Genomic DNA, 18,179 nt, shown 5'->3' on the forward strand with positions numbered 1-18,179 from the left:
CTGCACTCCAGCCTCGGTGAAAGAGACTCCATCTCAAAAATAAACAAACAAATAAATAAAAATAAAATATAAAACCAAGCGAAAAAGGCAAATGGTTAGAGAAGGCCTGCATTTGTCTCAGGGGAAAGCACAGCCAGAGGGGATCGGGAACGCTGCGCGGGGCTGGAAGGTTCCAGAAGGCTTGACTTTCCCCACCTACCTGGTGGTCTACCCGGCCGCAGTCCCAGCCCCGTGTGCCCCCCAACCGAGGGGCAGGACTCCCGCCCCGCGCGGCCCCAGCTCCCGCTCTCCGCGGCGAGCCCGCCGCGCCCCCTGCCGGCGCGCGCTGGGGAGGAGGGGCGGGTGCGGAGGCTGCGGCTGGGCTCCTGGGCAGGCGCCGGGCTTTCTCCCCGGGTTGTGTACGTTTCTTAAAAGAATGGTAAGCGTGGCAGAAAAAGATAAGAGGGAAGCCATTATTAATGAGAACAGGTGAGGGGAGGATATTCATGATCGTTTCGAGCCTAATGAAGCCTGCTGAAGGTTCCGTCCGGAGTGATGGATTCCGCGGGGCCAGGGCGCTCCCATCACTCTTGTCCCCGGAGCGGCCTGTTCTCCCGGCTGCCTCCGCACAGCCCGCTCCGGAGGACGGGAGCGAGGCTGATAACAAATTTTGGGAACATAGAATTTCACACCTCATCGCACAGGCATTAAGACGACAATACAGCGGATGACTTCCTCCCGCTGGCCCCTTCCCCCAGCAAGGAAGGCCAGGCCAGGGGAGGCCTGGGGGCCGGCGGGGCCGCAGGGAGGAGGGTGGGGCTTGGGGGGGCGCCCAGGGCCCGCAGAGCCCCTCAACTGTCCTCAGGCCCGGCCAGTGGAGGCGGGAGCGGTGATAGGGACAACGGGGGTCTCTGTCCCACCCATCACAGGGATCGCCACTGCGTGGAGAGGGAAGGCCCCGGGGCCCACGGAGCCGCTCTCCCCGTCCAGGCCCCCGTGAGGCCCACTGCAGCCTAGCGACCGCTCCTGACGTCGGTTCCCAGCGAGTTCAGCCAGGTGGCTGGCTGCTCTCACCCCTCCTGGGAGCTGCACAGACAGCTGCGTTAGACAGAACCCAGACCACAGGGCTGGGCAGTGAAAGTTCCCATCACCCGAGGCCGAGCCGGCCAAACGGCTCCCCTGGCGTCATAACGTCATAACGGCCAAGGCCGGGCCACCTTGGCTGGAGGGCGCACGGGAGGGGCGCATCGTGATGTTTGGGAGTACAGAGCCGGGGAGAGGGGGCCAAGTCAGGGGCCACCGCACAGCGTGGGACGTGAGGAAGGAGGAGCCCACTGTCCCGCTCCCCCTCGGGTCTACCCTGCCCACCTTCACCATGTCACAGCATGATGTGCCCCCCTTGGCCCAGCCCCCAGGTGACACACGGCCCAGACCTTTCACCCCCTCCCCACCCCCGTGCAAATATGAGCCTGTTTCCAGCACTGCCCTTGTTCCCAACATGTGGGGATTTGGGGCACAGAGGGGTCCTTTTCTGTGCCCAGAGCCATCTTGAGTGGAATGAGGAGAAGAGGCGCTTCCAGGCCCTCCTGGCCCAGTTGCTCCTTGGCCCTCAGCTGCCAGGGAGGTGGACATTTGAGAAGGAGCAGGGAAGGTATGGGGCAGGAGAGGGGTGGTGTCCCAGCCAAGGGGAGCGGGAGCCACCCAGAGGCCTTGGCGGGTAACTGACGCCAGCCCTCACCTGGTGGGCCAGGTGAGGCCAACTCCACCCCTCCCACCTCCTGTCTATGCCCAGCATGTCCACAGCCCTCGGAGGAAGCCCAGGGTGGTATCGCATTCGCTTCCCCGGCTGCCCGTCTGAACCCAAAGCCCCTTGAGGGCGGTGAGCAACGCCTGCTGGCTAAGGGGTGCCCCTTAGCAGGGGGTGAAGACATCCCACCAAGCTGCTGATCTTTCAAGTGGGATTTTAAGGCTGAGTAGAATTTTTAAAAATGAGTTGTTTTCCTTTCTGAAAACAACAGATGCTATTTAAAGAAAATGTAGGGGAGGCTGAAAAATCAAAATAAATCATCCATCGTTCCTCTGCGTAGGAAACATTGACACAGAGGTATTTCCTTCCAGTCTTTTTTCTGTTCATTTCCCTTCAGTTTTGTTTTACACACCAGAGATCATTCTGTCTCTATGATCTTGTTTCTTGTCGGTTCTTATACAGAAGACATTCCCTCTGTTTATCTACATTCAGCAGAGACAAAGTATAAATGGCTGCATTTCGTGGAATGGCTGGTACCACAGCTGGCTGCTAATCTTTTACTTGGGATATTTAGGATTTAAAATTTTACTTTTGATTAGGAGAAGCAGGTCTGTCATCGTGTCATTGTTGTCTAACGATTTTCCCATATTTCAGGTTAATCACTTTTCAACAGTGTTTTAAAAGTAGAATCTGTGTTTCTAAGATAATAGAAATCTTATAACAGAAAAAAGGGATTTTGTTTGTTAACATGAGTAATATGTATTTATTTTAGAAAACTTAGAGACAAATATAAAGAAAAAAACACAAGTTGTCAATAAACTCATGAATATGGATATATTTGTGATCCAGATGGGAGTGTATAAGAGTCAGTGTCTGTGTGTGTGTCAGTGTGTACGAGGGTGTGCGTGAGTGTGTGAATGTGTCATTGTGACAGTGAGTGTGTGTATAAGGGGGTGTGTGTGTGTGTGTGTCAGTGACTGTGTGTGTATTAGGGTGTGAGAGTGTGTGTGTCATTGTGTCAGTGTGTGTATGAGGGTGTGAGTGTGTGTGTCAGTGACTGTATATGAGTGTGTTACAGTGACTGTGAGGGGTGTGTATGTTAATCGTGGCAATAATAATGTAAAGGTGTAGACAAAGGAAGTGGCAAAGGTGTAAATAAGTGTGTAAAGTAAAGTAAGAAAGTAATAAAAATTAATAAAAATGTAAAGTGTAAAATGTAAAGAGTGTATCAAAATTAATAATATCAAGTAAGTGAAAGAATGTAAGAAAAAGTGTAAAAGTGTATTTAAAGGGAAATAAAGGTAAGAGGAGTGTAGGTGTGTCAGTGTGTGTGTCAGTGAGTGTGTGAGAGTGTATGTGAAGGTGTGTGTGTGTGTGTCAGTGTGTGAGGGTGTGAGAGTGTGTGTGTGTCAGTGTATCAGTGTGTACATGCACACATCTATGGAGAAAGGAAACTGTCTCAAGTTTCATTCACCAACGTTTCTTAAGTGCTCCCCGGGCTCCCAGCCGCCCTCTGTTTGCCTGCAAGTTGAGCCTGCCCTCTTTCACTTCTGGCCCCGAGGCAGCTCTCCTTCCCCAAGCCTGACAGTGCCTCGTGGTTTGGAGGTAGGGAGACATGCTGACTGCAGCCATGAGAGCTGCTGTTGCCCCCAAAGTTGGAGGTCATCTCGGCCCCGGTCCCTACTGACACTGTGTCTCCACATCCTGATTCTCCAAGCCCCGTCACCTTCACGGGCCCAGGGGGAGAGCATTCCCCACAGTGTTTCCGTGGCTCAGGCCAAAAACCTTGGAGGCCTCCTGACCACTCTCCTTCTCCCGCAGGGCTTGCTGATTTTATCTTCAAAACATGCCTGGAATCCCACCACTTCGTCTCTCGATGCCACCACCCTCGAGGCCCACAGCTGCTCTAGTCTGGATGATGGCGACAATCTCGCAGCTGGCCACCCTGCTTCTCCTGTGCAGGGCAGGCCTTTCCAAGCCAGGCCGCCTCATACCTCACCATGGGGCTTTTGCCATGGAGCCTCCCTCTTCCTTATCCTGTCCCCGAGCTCCTGGCTGTTACCTGATGCCCCTTCTCTCCTTGCTCACTCTCCGGTGCCTCCCCACTAGCCACACTGGTCCCCTTGCTGCTGCCCCAAGCCGGGTGCACAGCCTGCTCAGTCCTCTCCAGTGGCCCAGGGCTCACTCCTTCACCTCCTTCAGGTCTTGGTCAAATTCACCTTCTCAGCGAGGTCTTCTACTGTCCTCCCCTCCCACCAGCCCATCCCTGTATCCCTATCCCCATTCCCACTACTTTTCTTCAAGCACTTGTAGCTTATAAAATGATGTAGCGATTTATTTATTAATAGCACTTGACTGCTAATAAAGCCTCTTTACGAGTCGGTGCCCAGAACCCTCTATTAGTGGGCATAGCAGTGGGTTGTCCTCACTTCCCAGGAAGGAGGGAGGGTGCCCGCCATGTGCCAGGTCCTCTCTCGTTCCCCATTTTGTTTGGTTTGGTTTTAAAACAGTCTCGCTTTGTCACCCAGGCTGGAGTGGAGTGCAGTGGCATGACCAAGGCTCACTGCAGCCTCAACTTCCTGGGCTCGAGCGACCCCCAAGCCTCAGGATCCGGAGGAGCTGGGACCACAGGTAAGCACCACCATGCCCATTAAGCTTTTCCTTTTTTGTAGAGACGGGGTCTCTCTTTGTTGTCCACGCTGGTCCATTTTGTGTAAGAAGAAAAAGATTCTGTCACTGAGTCCCTGTTTCCCAGAGACTCTGTAGCTGGGGGCATTCCAGAAGGCCCGGGTAGCCACGCCCCAATCAGCGCTGCAAATGCTATTTCAAAACCTCCTCCTTCCCTACCCTGGTATAGGTGCCAGGAACTGTGTGGGCATCTGAGAGCCAGGGACTGGCAGGAGATTGTTATGTACCTCCGGCTCCCTGAGGTCCCCACCTCGCCTTTTTAAACAGAATCGACCCAACCATGTGGCTTCACCCTGTGGTGAGGAAAGCCCTGCCACAGACATTGGCCTGGACCCCTGAAATCCATCCAGACCAAGCACTTCCATCGCAACACCCAGCCAGCCCTCTGCATCTGCAGTCCACTTTGGAATTTTTAGCTCCTCAGCCAGGTCAGTGCTCACGTGGGTTAGATTCACTCACCTGGACCAAGACTGGCTCTGCCTCTAGTTGGCACCACCTGCCCTCCAGCTCCCTCACATCTGGGCTCCAGGGTGGACATGTGCTCACCACTCCTGCTCCCATTGTCCCTTGGACCAGCTCGGGTGGCTCAATACCCACCAGACCGCATCAGAAGAGGGTGACTGGAGGGGGCACCCACATGGGACAGGAGCAGCAATGTCAGGGCCCCCACTGGGATTCAGAGTGCCCACGCCCCATCCTGTCCCTTCTCTCTGGTTAAGGTCTGGCTCTGGAAAACTGTCAAGGGTCCTACTTCTCCTCTTGATGAGCCACACAGAATCCTTTCCGCCCTTTGTCAACCCAGCACCAGACTCACACCCTCTGTGTTGACAGCGGCCGCCACCTCCACCAGCAGCAGTGGACAGTTATTGCACACTCGAACCTTGCGCCAGGCACTGTGCTATGGACTGGACCCGTAATACCACATTGTATCTCACAACCACCCCATCTTATAGGCATGTCCCCCTTTGTCCAAAGGCAAAAGGCTCAGAGGGGTTAAGGACCTTGCCCAAGGGTACACAGGCCAGTCCAGCGGGGAGCCCAGACTAAAACCCACAGTTGCAGGGTTGTTACTCCTGCATCGACACCTCCCTTTCAAGTCGTGCCGCCAGGAGGGAGACCGCCGATTCTCACCACACACCCACCCGCCTAAGAGGTCAGGTGGCCTGTGGTCTTCAGGAGCTGGCGTCCACCCCTCCCCAGCCTTAGCAGCCTGTTCCTCCATCCTGGTCTGGCCTGTCCTCTTTGCGCAGTGGTGACACTGATAGAAATCCACCCAGAAGTAAGCAGACAGGATCCCCGAGTGCAGGAACCAAGCTGGGGAGGGCCGAAGGCTGGGCTGGGTATGGAGACCCAGGATTCAGATCATGGGTCCTGCTGCCTCAGTCTTAGCCTCTAAGCCCAGACTTCTCATCCATAAACTGGGCAGCATGCTGCCTTCTGTGCCCAGCTGTCGGGAGACGCAGGCAGGGAGGGTTCTGGGAAGGAGCATGGACTGTGCAGGCCCCACCCTTGAGGGAGACTCAAGAGTATTCGAGACCAGATCCCTTACTGGGGCACTACTGAAGTCCAGCCATGGTCAACATGGGGCCGAAACGGACAGACAGACGGCCTTTATCAACCCCTGCCCGACACCTGGTCCTGCTACTGACCAGCCCCACGAGAGAAGGCTGCAGATGGACAGGCTGAGACTGCAGGCCTTGTTCCAGGTAGACATGCGCAGCTCCGAGCGGCCGCCCCGTCTGGCCTCAACAGCAGCCCTCCTTGTTTGGGGCCTTGGCGGGTGCGGGGGGCTGTGTTGATCTTGGAGGGTTCACAGGCCCTCTCGGTGTTCCCAGAGAGGTGTTCTATGGCTGCTTTATGAAAATAATTTTATGGTCCGTGTAGGTGCTGGGCCACTCCCATCCTGCTGATATTTCCAGGCTAAAACTACCATGGTCACACTCCACGGTGAGGAGCACTGGGGCCCAGCAAACAGGGCCAGTCTCGAGCAGAGCCTCAGGTGCCAGATACGCGACTTTGTTTTTCTACAACTCAGCTCCTCTAAGGACCATCCTGGGGGTGGCAAGAGCTGACTCTTGGTCCTCTGTCCTCACTCCCCACACTCCTCTTCCCGGCATTGGGCTAGCACAGCAGGCAGCTGCTGGGGGCACCAGGCCTTCGGTGTTATCTCAGAGACCCAGGGTACCCATGCCCTCCTCATCTGCCCATGGCACTCCTTCCACCTCAGCACAGGAATTCAAAAGCCTATTTTGAAATGAAACCATCAAGAATTAATTTCTAAACAGTATGGAGGCTCCTCAAAAAGTTAAACACCAAATTGCCATATGATCCAGCAATTCCACTGCTGAGTATACACTCAAAAGAACTGGAAGCAGGGTCTCCAGTGGATACTTGTACACCTTTCACAACGTAGACGTTCATTGCAGCATAATTCATGAAAACCAAAAGGTGGAAACCACCCAAATGTCCATCAGTGGATGAATGGGTTAACAAAATGTGGCGTGTGCACACAGTGAAGCATTACTCAGCCTGGAAAAGGAAGGACATTCTGACACGTGCTGCAAATGGATGATCCTCGAAGACCTTATGGTCAGTGACATCAGCCAGACACAAAAAGACAAATACCGTATGAGTATACAAGGTTCTCAAAGTAGTCAAACTCATAGGCAGAAAGTAGAAATGGTAGTTACCAGGGGCTGGAGAGAGGGGAGATGAGAGAGCTATTGTTTAATGGAAACAGAGTTGCTGTTTAGGATGATGAAAACATTCTGGAAATAGATAATGGTGGTTTTACAACAATGTCAGTGTACTTAGTGCCACTTTAAAATGGTTACAATCATCAATTTTATGTTATATAAAGTTTACTACAATATTTTAAATCACCAAAAAAAAAAAAAAAAAAAAAGGAAGAAAGAAAGAAAGAAGAATTAACTTCTTTGTTTACTCTTTTCTGTGTCCAACGCATGAAGGACATTTAGCAATGCCTGGCGGCATTTCTGGTTGTCTCAACTGGAATTGAGAAAGGGCTGCTGGAGCCCAGTGGGTAGAGACCAGACGTGCTGCTGAACACCCCACGATGCACAGGACAGGCTGCCACAAAGAATCACCCAGCCCCAAAGGCCAAGGTCAGAAGCCCTGCCCCAGGAGAAGGACCCCAGATGGCTAAAAGCAAACCATTCATGCTTTAGAAATACCAGGAGCAGCTCCTTCTCTGTGTCTTGGTGAAGAAACAAAATACTTTCTAAGGAGAAAAAAAAGTCTTATTCCTGCACTAGCTGGCATCCTGTGGCTGGACTCCAGGGGTGAGAGGTGCACAATGTTCTTTTGGGGGCCTCTGTTGATCCCTGCCCAGTAGACTGTGAGCTCTGTAGGTCAGTACCTGTCTGTCCCCACTCCCCAAAACGTACCTCCACAGTGCCAGCCACAGCGAATGGCCTGCATAGGACCGCCGAGGCCAGCCCCGTTATCCCTGCGCACTCGATCCCACTTTCAGGGAGTACGGTTGGGCCCCCTCCCCCCAGCCCAAAGGCCACCAAAGGCACAGAGGAGAGAAACAGGATTTAAAGCCAGCTAAATAGTCTTCCTCTCTTCCTCCTCCCCAGGCCCTTCCCGCTCTGTCCTTTTCAGATTAGATACCTACATGATTGAGATGTTCCTGGCAAAAGCAATTTGTTTAAAGTAATCTGTTAGTACTTTGTGGACTCACTTAACTGAAGGGTCTGGGGAAAGTATTAGGATGTCAGGCATGGCTGGATCCAGGAGCAGACGGATCTTATCAGGGTTCTCTCTTCATCTAACCACCTTTTCTTTCTACTCAGCCCTGCTCTCCCTTGGGCCCTGGCCTCATTCTTTCTTGAAGTAGATGACCACCTCCACGATGTCATGAAAGATGGGACAGCCCCTTCCTGCTCACTTTGTCACAGTAGCTCACAATCCCCCAGCACATGGCAGCTCATCTCTCTGTTCCAGCTCATAGCAATTCCCACCACCCATCCACACCACCTCCAGCTCCAGGTCACATCCCACCTTGTGGATGAGGTGGGGCCCTGTGGTCGACTGGACTGTGCGCCCAGACAAGACAGTGAGAGCTTCTCACAGGGGAAGATGCCAGAAAACAAAACCAAACATATGCCTCCCACCTCCCAGCCAGACTCTGGCCAGCCCAGCAGAGACAGGGGCTCGGCCTGGCGTTTGCCATCCCTTCTCAAGTTGTTCTTACCCAACAGTGATTTTGCCTGCCCCGGACAGAGCCCTAGCCCATGCTCTGCTTCTATCTCACACTGCCATGACCCCCTCTTCCCACTGGCCACTAGGAAGCTTAGTGCCCCTCCCTGTGGCCTGTCCACAGGGTCTGCGCAGCTTACCACTGGCCTCTGTGTGCCTCACCAGCTTCCTTCCCCCTGCCCGGTTTGCCCTCATCCCAGCCTCGCTCTAGGTTAACTGGCTGAGTGGGTGTCGCTAGATAAGCCGCTTTAAAGCCATTCTGGAGCAGAGTGAAAGAAGAATAACATCAAGGCCATCAACACTGACATTGTGTGACAGATGGATTTTTCTTCCATTTTTAGAGTATTAACACAGAAGGAAACCTGCACGGTTCTGGGGCTTCAGGATTGACAGCCTGCAAGGGGATCCTGCAGGCTTATGGGCAGAGGGCATTGACCTGCCCAGCCCCTGATGGGGCCAAGGATGGATCTGAAGAACAAGCTTGGTCCAGGGCACTGCTCAGAACTATGACTCATGAACCATCAAGGCCATCTTCAGATCTGGGTGAATGTGGAATGAATGAATGATTGATTGGATGAATGAATGGGACCTGAGGTTTCCCGATTCCAACCAGCAAAGAGCCTCGTGGCCTGGCTTTCACTAGGAGTGTGGATCCTCCTAGGGCTGCAAACTGGTAACCACAGAGCCCTTCCTGCCCTCCCGCAGCCCGTATCCACCTCCCTCGCTGTGGCAGGATGGGCAAGCCCCACTCCTGCTCCCCACCAGAACCCTGCCTGGGCTCAAATCCTAGTCCTTCCATTCACCAACGGTGTCACCTTGGGCAAATTTCCTTCAGCTGCCGTATTACAAATTTCCACACCTTAGTGGCTATTCTCTCACTGTTCCGGAGGCCACAAGTTCACAGCTCAGGTGTGGGCAGGGCCATGCTCTCTCCAGAGGCTCTAGGGGAGGCTCCTCTCGGGCCTCTTGCAGCCTCTGGTCCTCCAGGCACTCCTTGGCTTGTGGCAGCCTCCCTCCAACCCCTGCGTCTGTCTCCACACAACCTGCGTCCCTCCTCTGTGTGTCTAAGGACACTTGCAAGAGACTAAGTATCCAAAGGGATAGTGGCCATACCATTGAGGTTTGCTGTCCCTTTTCAAGTTGTTCTTACCCAACAGTGCTTTTGCCTGTTCCCGGACAGACCCCAAGTCCATGCTCTGCTTCTATCTCACTCTGCCATTACCCCCTCTTCACACTGGCCACCAGGAAGCTTAGTGCCCCTCCCTGTGGCCTACCCACAGGGATCTGCTCTGAAAACAGAACGCTGACCCACACCTGCAGCAACTCGCCAGGAAACTGACCCTGCATCCACCAGAAACAGTGGAGGAAGCCAGTCTGCAGTGAACCAGGCTTGCAGGAGGCCAGATAGCCATCTTTAATGACAATGCAGGAAGCTAAACAGTGGCTTCTGTGACAATTAACCCCAAATGGCCAGGACTTGACTCCTAACTGACAGCTTCCTATTTTTGTCCCCACTTCTGACTAATGGCCAACCAGAGAGAGCCAAATATGCACCCTAGCTCATCCCAGGTGATGCCCCAATGCTAGGTAGGCAGCTCCGGTTCCCCGACACCAACAGCCTCCGGTCAGAGCACACCCAAACCAGCTCCAGCTTTCCCTGCAAAGCCTTCCCACTCCTCTTCCCACCTTTGAGTCTCTGCCCAACACAAGTAGTGGTGACTGAGTCCAGTCTGCAGAAAGCTCTGGATAAATGGCCTCTGCTTCTCTCATTTGAGCGGCCCTTGTTTATTTCCACTCTTGTCACTGTATTTAGGGCCCTCCCAGATAATTCAGGATGATCTCAGCTTGAGATCCTTCACTTAATTTCATCTGCAAAAACCCTCTTTCCAAATAAGGCCACAGTCACAGATTCTGGGAATTAGGAGGTGGACATGGATTTTTGGGGGCCACCACTCACCCACTACAAGCGGGTACTTCGACACTTTTGGCCTCAGATCATAGGAGGACCTGCCCCGCCTGGCTGCCCAGAAGGTAAGTGAATACATGCTTAGAAAGCCCTGGATCAGAACCTGGCGGGGACACAGTGCACAGGCATCCACTACTGTTCACAGAGTGGGGAGGGGAGCCCCCACAGTGAAGATATGAAGAAAACAAATTAGCAGAGTGCAAGGTTTCTTTTTGGTGATGGAAACGTTCTAAAATTAGATTGCAGCAAGGGTTGTACAATTCTGCAAATTCACTAAACACTATTGAATTAGACACTTAAAATGAGTGATCTTTATGATGTATAAACTCCATCTCTGAAAAAGCTGTTTTTCAACAAATTTGACCAGCAGGGTTGGAGAAGGTTTTCTGGGAGACCCTGGCCCTCTGCAGCCCAGGAGAAGAGAGAAACACTGCCAGGGGCTGCAGCCCAGTGCCGCAGGGTGAGCCGGAGCCGCACCCATGGAGACTCATGGTGGGGAGCGAGGTTGTGAAATGCTGCCTTTCTAAGGGTTGAGGCCTGGGAGCTCCTGGGCTGTTGGGATCGGATGATGTGCGTGTGGCCGGGCGTTGAGGGGTGAAGCCACTGGTGTCCAGTGCTCCAGTGGCCGGTAGGGCTTCGGCTGAGACCCAGCCTTCGGTCCTCTCCCCGGGACTGTACGGCTCACATGGCTCCTGAAAAACAAGCTTGTCATCTTCTGATCCAGTGTCTTTGGGACTTGAGGTTCCCCACTAAAGCCCCTGACTTCCACAAAGCCCCTCAATTCCAGCCCCAGCCACCCCCTCCCAGCCCTGCCCCGCAGCAACTGTGTGACCTTGGGTGAGCTGTGTAACCCGTGCTGGGGTAATGGTAAAGGCTCTCTTACCACCCTCCCGTGCCCCTCCAGCAAGCTGTTCTCCCAATAGGCATCACCCACAGCATTCCTCAGAGACCATTCCTTGCTGTGCCCACCCAGGAAGAAGCTAAAGACCCTGGGAAGTTAAGCCCTCTGCAGCCCTTGACTGAGGTGTGAGGATCCCCCAGGTGAGCCATGAGCCTGAGCCCAGGTGTGTCTGGAAGAGCCCTGCCTGGCTTTCTCCCCAGTCCCTGGTGGGCCCCGGGAACCATTCCTCAATCATCAGCTTGCACACAAATCCCAGGCTAAGGGTCTGTTGTGGGAACCCATTGGAGACACCGTCACATAGGGCTACTGGGAGGATTAATAGGTTACTACATTTGTGTGTGTGTGTGTGTGTGTGTGTGTGTGGCGGAATTTTGCTCTGTTTTCCAGGCTAGAATGCAGTGGCACCATCTCAGCTCATGGCAACCTTCACCTCCCGGGTTCAAGCAATTCTCCTGCCTCAGCCTCCCAAGTAGTTCGGATTACAGGTGCCCACTACCATGCCCAGCTACTTTTTGTATTTTAGTAGAGATGGGGTTTCACCATGTTGGCCAGGCTGGTCTCGAACTCCTGACCTCAAGTGATCCACCTGCCTCTACCTCCCAAAGTGCTGGGATCCCACCCTGTCCACAAGACACATGCAAATAACACGGGCACTGACAAGACTGGATTTAGGAAGTCCACAACTTCCCTGGTTTACCTTCTGACGTCCACTAAGTCCAACACTGCGTGTCTCTGTGGTTACTGCAACACCCAAACTCTCCAGCTCCACAAGGGTTTGACAGGCCACTGAACCACAGGACCTCAGTTTTCTCATCTGTGGAATGGGGATGATAACAATAGCTCCCAAAGTGGTACATGTGCATGTACGCTCAGAGCAGCCTTATTCACAGTCGCAAAAAAGTGGAGGCAACCCACGTGTCCATGGAAGGATGAATGGAGAAACCCAACTCAGTTTTAAAAGGGAATGAAGTGACCGGGCACAGTGACTCATGCTTGTAATCCCAGCACTTTGGGAGGCCAAGGTGGGTGGATCACCTGAGGTCAGGAGTTCGAGATTAGCCTGGCCAATATGGTGAAACCCTGTCTCTATTAAAAATACAAAAATTAGACAGACATGCTGGCAGATGCCCGTAATCACAGCTACTTGGGAGGCTGAGGCAGGAGAATCGCTTGAACCCGGAAGGCGGAGGTTGCTGTGAGTTGAGATCACGCCACTGCATTCCAGCCTGGGTGACAGAGTGAGACTCTGCTCAAAAAAATAATAATAATAAATAAAGGAATCAAGTCTGATACAGGCCACAACATAGACAGAGAGTGGCACGATCTCGGCTCACTGCAGCCTCCACCTCCTGGGTTCAAGGGATCCTCACACCTCAGCCTCCTGAGTAGCTGGGACTACAGGCGCGTGCCACCATGCCTGGCTAATTTTTGTATTTTTTGTAGAGATGGGATTTCACCATGTTGCCCAGGTTGGTCTTGAACTCCTGGCCTCAAGCGATCCGCCCGCCTTGGCCTCCCAAAGTGCTGGGATTACAGGCAGGAGGCACCTCACCCGGCCTAATTTTCTGTTATGTGAATTTCACCTCAATATAAGAACTAGTCTCGTTCCTGGGGTGCCGTGAGAACCAGCTGGGTTCCTTCCTGCATGGCACCTGGCACGGGGCCTGGCCCATGGGGTGTGTAAGTGCCAGCTCACGTGGACCCATTCTCCCCAGCACAGTGAACACATCCAGAGGTAGCCGCAGCCACCTGAAAAGGAGTGGGTGTTCTTGGATGCTGGATTGAAATGTGGGTTTCATCCTTGGGAAATGAACCCAGTGCTTGCTGAAACCTGGGTAGTATCTCAGACAAGAAGACTCTGAGCCGCCGCTGCAAGATACAAGCCCCTGGCAGTGATATTTACACGCTGCTCATGCATGTTCCAAAGGAGCAGCACCAGAGGGTTTTGCTACTGAGTGCAGAGCGTGCCTGGCTGGGATCAGTCCTGTGGAAAGCACAGTCCGTGCACAATCACACGGGGAGATCAAAGAGCAGCTGCCTTCCCACAATCTCGGGGGAAGATGGTGCAGCCAGGGCACTTGCCTCAAGCCTTCAACATCAGATAAGGCTGAACGCGTCAGTGAGAAGAACAGAGCTGCAGAGTAGCCCTCAGTTACCTCCATTCAACTCCCGACCAACCAGTGACGTCAGTTGACTCCTTTATGTTGGATTAACAGGGAGGCTGGTGATGTGGATTCCTTTTTTTTCTTTTTCTTTTTTTTTTAGGTCTTTGGATGTCATGTTTATGGCTGTGATTTTGAAGACATGTTTATTTGATGATAAAATAACTAGGAAAGGAATTTTCAACAGAGTCAGATTTTTGTGAAAGAATGTGGATGAGATAGGTCCATAAAAGATAACCTCTCCCTGGCCTGGCTCCTGCTGAATCTGTCAGCAGCCACAGTGCGCTGCTCCGAAGACACCTCATCCCAGAGCGCTGGCGCCCGTTAGGAAGGGTGAGCAGGTGATGGGTTTTGTCGACAGCGTTTAGAACCCTCATCTTTTAGAGAAACCCCGATGGAAACAGGGAGGGGCGTTGAAAGTGGCTGTGCTCTCCAGATGTGAGCGGGGGCGGCTAGCAGGGGCCGGAAGGGCCCCGGCTTGCTAACTCACGGTCAAATGGCTATTTTTGTTCAGAGAGAGTTCAGGGAAAAAAATGTCTTAGAACAAAGGACAAAACATGGATAAGATGAACAAATTCACTTTTTATCTTAAATGAAGAGTGACTTACAAAGCCGGTTGACTTGGAGGCCACTTTCTCAAGGTCGAATACTCTCATTCAACAACTTCAGAGGAACCCCTCCTCCCTGAGCCACACAAACATATTTTTTTTAAATTTGGTTTAGAGAATATTGGAGGGTGGAAGAAGGGAGGTGTAGACAGGGGCACCATTTCGGCCTTAGAGGCTCTTGGCTAGAATAGAAAAATCAAGTCAATCGGAACAATTAAGTCCTTGAAGTTTTTCTGGTCACCTTCTGGGCAGATCTGGCCGTCCCAACATGCCATTGCTGGCGGCGTTCATGTTATTTATCCCCACTTCATTCTGCAGAGGCTTTAGGGGGGCTTAGGAAGTGACACCGGCGCAGACAGATAAATTAGAAGTGGGCGAGAAAGATGAGAGGAAGGAAAACAAAGTCAGAGACAGGAGGGCTCCGGGCAGCAGGAGGTCCGTGCCCCGCCAGGCGAGTGGGAGAGCACTGAGCCTCCCAGACAGAACAGAGGAGACCCGGCCTGTTTTCCTTGCATGAGCTCAGCCTGCATGCTCCTCATCCCCGGAGGCCCCTCGGGGACCACTCCCTGACCACACCATTCTGCCTCTTGTGGAGCCCCATCTAGATGTGTTCCTGCTGGCCAGGCTGCTACACCAGGGGGGACAGGCACTGTGTCTGTCACCCCTGATTCCCCAGGGCCTGAGTGCCGGATTGGTGCTTGATGAATAAATGAATGGATGAATCAAGCGGATGAGCAAATGAATGAACATAGTCAGCTAAGAGAATTCACTTCTCCCCATCACCAGGCCAAGGGACAAGCTGGGAGAAGAAAACCATCTGTCTCTGCCCCGGCACACCTGGCCCAGAGCCTGGCTGTGGTCACCCTCCGTCTTGTCAGAGGCATGTGGGGACAGTTTCAGCCTGTCTGTTCACTCGTCATTCCTACAAGCATTTGCAGGTCACCTACTTCCACACTTTGAATCCCTGCTCTGCTGTGTGTCCTTGTCCAGGCTACTAAACCTCTCTGTGCCTTCATTCCCCTACCTGTAAAATAGGAATAATAGCAGCATCTTCCTAGTTTACATCTGTGCAAATATGCTGGATCGACGCTGGACACATAGTGAGCACAGGCTGGAGCTGACCACTGCCAGCATTTCCACAACCCAGGCCCAACTGTGGGACGCAAAGATGAGTGGACAGGATCCTCCCTGCAGTAGCGCCTACAGCCAGTCCCAGACCAGGCCCAGTCCTTAGCCCCCATGGCAGGCCTATCTCTGCAAGCCCACTCAGATGTCCCTGGCCCCTCCACCAAGGAGCAGCCCTAGTCACGCTCCCTCAAGAAGGCGTGAGTGTAATGCGGCACTGGCCCCAGTCGCTGTTGTGTGTGTAGGCATGGCTGCTGCTGCCTTCTGACTGCTATGTATTCTGGTCCCGGGAAGCCCACCTTCTTCCCACCCATGTGCCTTTGCCCAGGCAGTTTCCTCTGTCTGGGTCTCCCTTTCCTTGGCCATGTTAGCAGCCGTATGCAAAGTGGACCCAAGGAAGCCTGCTTCCCCGCCCCATCCCTCCTTCAGAGCAAGCCCTGCAGGGCGGCCAGGAGCTCAGGGCTGAGGCAGAGGGTGAGACCCTGAGAGTCAGATGGGGGAAGGGATCTCTGGAGGAGCCTCCAGAAGGGGCAGAGGAGGAGAAGAAAGAGATGGGGAGGAGGGAGAAGAAGGAGAGAGGAGAAGGAGAGGGCTCAAAGGAGGAGAATGAGAGAGAAGGAGAGGAGAAGGGGCAGAGGCGGTCGGCTCCGAGGGGTGGGGCGGAAGGGCACCTCCCAAAGGCCGCCCCCGCTCTGTGTGCCCTGGGTAAATGTTTGTTAAGTGGATCGAACCGAACTGTATCAACAGAGAACGCAGGGCACGCAGCCTGGAAGCTTCCGAGAGGCCCGGGATTGTGCGACTCATCTTCAAGGGGTTTGTCGCATGCATAAGTGGCACCCCTTTACTCCAGCATGAGGGCTGGCCACTGCCCTGCCCAGCCTCACCCTCCCTTGGGGGCCTGCTGTGCCCCACAGGCTGCAGGGCCGGGTCCCCGCCTCACCATCCGCTGCTCAGGAGGGGTGGGTGCACAGGAGGGGTGGACGGGGCGTGGAGACTCAAGAGCTGCAGAGAAGGGGGCTGGGGGCGGGGGAGCAGGGGGTGGCCGGGCAGGCACCGGGAACCCCAGGTTCCCACTCGGGTCATGGGGCAGTGACCGATGCTGGAGGAGCCGGCTAGGGGTGGTCCAGAGAGTGGGAGGTTTTAATTGTGAATTGAGGTTTCCAGAGGGACAGGCAGTTGGAAGAGGAATTATTGGATGGAACATTCCAGAAGGGAAGCGTAAGGGAGAGGCTGACATGTTCTGGCCATGAAGAGGGAGGGAGGAAGATGTTCTGGCCATGGAGAGGGAGGGAGGAAGGTCTTTGCAAAGATGAAGTGACCTCGAGAGACATCACTGTCGCTGCAGACTCAGGCGGGGGCAGGTGGGGGTTGAGCCTGTATCCACACTGTCCATGACAAGGGCAGAGCCAGGCAGGGGCAGAGCCAGGTAGGGGCAGGCCAGGCAGGGACAAAGCCAGGCAGGGGCAGAGCCAGGCAGGGGCAGAGCCAGGCAGGGACAAAGCCAGGCAGGGGCAGAGCCAGGTAGGGGCAGAGCCAAGCAGGGGCAGGCCAGGCAGGGGCAGAGCCAGGTAGGGGCAGGCCAGGCAGGGGCAGAGCCAGACAGGGGCAGAGTCAGGTAGGAGCAGATCCAGGTAGGGGCAGAGCCAGTCAAGGGCAGAGTCAGGTAGGGGCAGGCCAGGTAGGGGCAGAGCCAAGCAGGGGCAGGTCAGGCAGGGGCAGAGCCAAGCAGGGGCAGGTCAGGCAGGGGCAGAGCCAAGCAGCGGCAGGCTCCAGCTTGTCCACTGGGAGAGGACGCAGCCTCTGTGGAAGAGCCACAGCGGAAGTCTCTGAAGTGGCAGGGAGGGTGGGCAGCCCTCTCGGGGACAGTGTCATTCAGTCATTGATTCACCCATTCACTCGTTCAGCACACACTTTCTGAGTGCCCAGCATGTGCCCAGCAAGGCCTTGGGTGCTCAGCAATGACCACACAGACCTCACTCACCCCAGCCTCACTTTCTGCCGGTGGAGACAGACCTCGAACAAGGCAAGCGAGCCAGTGAAAGCGGAATGTGCTCAGAGGAAGGTGCAGTTTCAGGCCAAGGGAGCAGACCCAGAGAAGAACACCCAGGTGCCAGCAAGGGCAAGGGCCCTGGGGCAGGAGTGTGGCTGGTGTGTTTGCAGAGCAGAAGGGAAGTGCACGTGGCTGCGGCGGAATGAGGGGTGGCGAGTGGTAGGAAATGACCTCAGGGAGGCGCAAGTACCGGAGAGGGCCAGGGCTTCAGAGGTTCTGGCGAAGAGCCATGTTTGGCCGGGTGACCCAGGAGCCTTCGGCGGGCTGTGGACAGAGGAGGTGTTGATGCAGCTCCGGCCTCTGCAGGATTCCTCCAGCCGCTAGGTTGAGATGAATGGGAAGGCACAGCACGGGTGGAAGCATGGGGCCAGGTGGGAGCTGCCCCGGCCATCCACAGAGGCCACGAGGCATGACCAGAACCTGCTAGTCTCAGAGGGTAGGTCTCACAGGCCTTCTTCACAGGCTGGCTGTGGGGTGTTGGGGAAGGAGAGGAGTCAAAGAGGACCCCCACTTTGGCTGCGGGAGATGGGGCTGGCTACGGGGGAGCAGTCCGCCGGGAGGACTGGAGACTCCGCCTGGGGCAGGGGTGCGTTGAGGATGCCCATTAGCCATCCCAGTGAAGGTATGGAGAGGATTTTTGGATGACAGGGTTTGGGGTTCAAGGCAGAGGTCCTGGCTGCCAACATAAATTCAGGACTCATCAGAGCATGAGTGGAATTTACAGCCATG

At 54.3% G+C, this 18,179-nt stretch overlaps 1 long non-coding RNA gene across 8 annotated transcripts; it reads left to right on the forward strand.

Moving 5' to 3' along the window:
* Positions 1-318: 318 nt before the first annotated feature.
* Positions 319-13,914, forward strand: LOC103886496. 8 transcript variants are annotated; one of them, XR_002523543.2, is made up of 9 exons: positions 319-418; positions 3,548-4,357; positions 4,682-4,842; positions 5,134-7,716; positions 8,980-9,181; positions 9,919-10,669; positions 10,975-11,064; positions 11,528-11,645; positions 13,221-13,914. It is a non-coding gene; the product is annotated as an uncharacterized LOC103886496 (long non-coding RNA). The 8 variants fall into 8 exon arrangements; XR_002523544.2 differs by having other exon boundaries at positions 10,534-10,669; XR_002523545.2 differs by having other exon boundaries at positions 5,134-6,120; positions 6,299-7,716; positions 8,980-10,669.
* Positions 13,915-18,179: the final 4,265 nt, after the last annotated feature.

The sequence above is a fragment of the Papio anubis genome, chromosome 7 (assembly GCF_008728515.1).
Source record: "Papio anubis isolate 15944 chromosome 7, Panubis1.0, whole genome shotgun sequence".
In the NCBI taxonomy this organism is placed as follows: domain Eukaryota; kingdom Metazoa; phylum Chordata; class Mammalia; order Primates; family Cercopithecidae; genus Papio; species Papio anubis.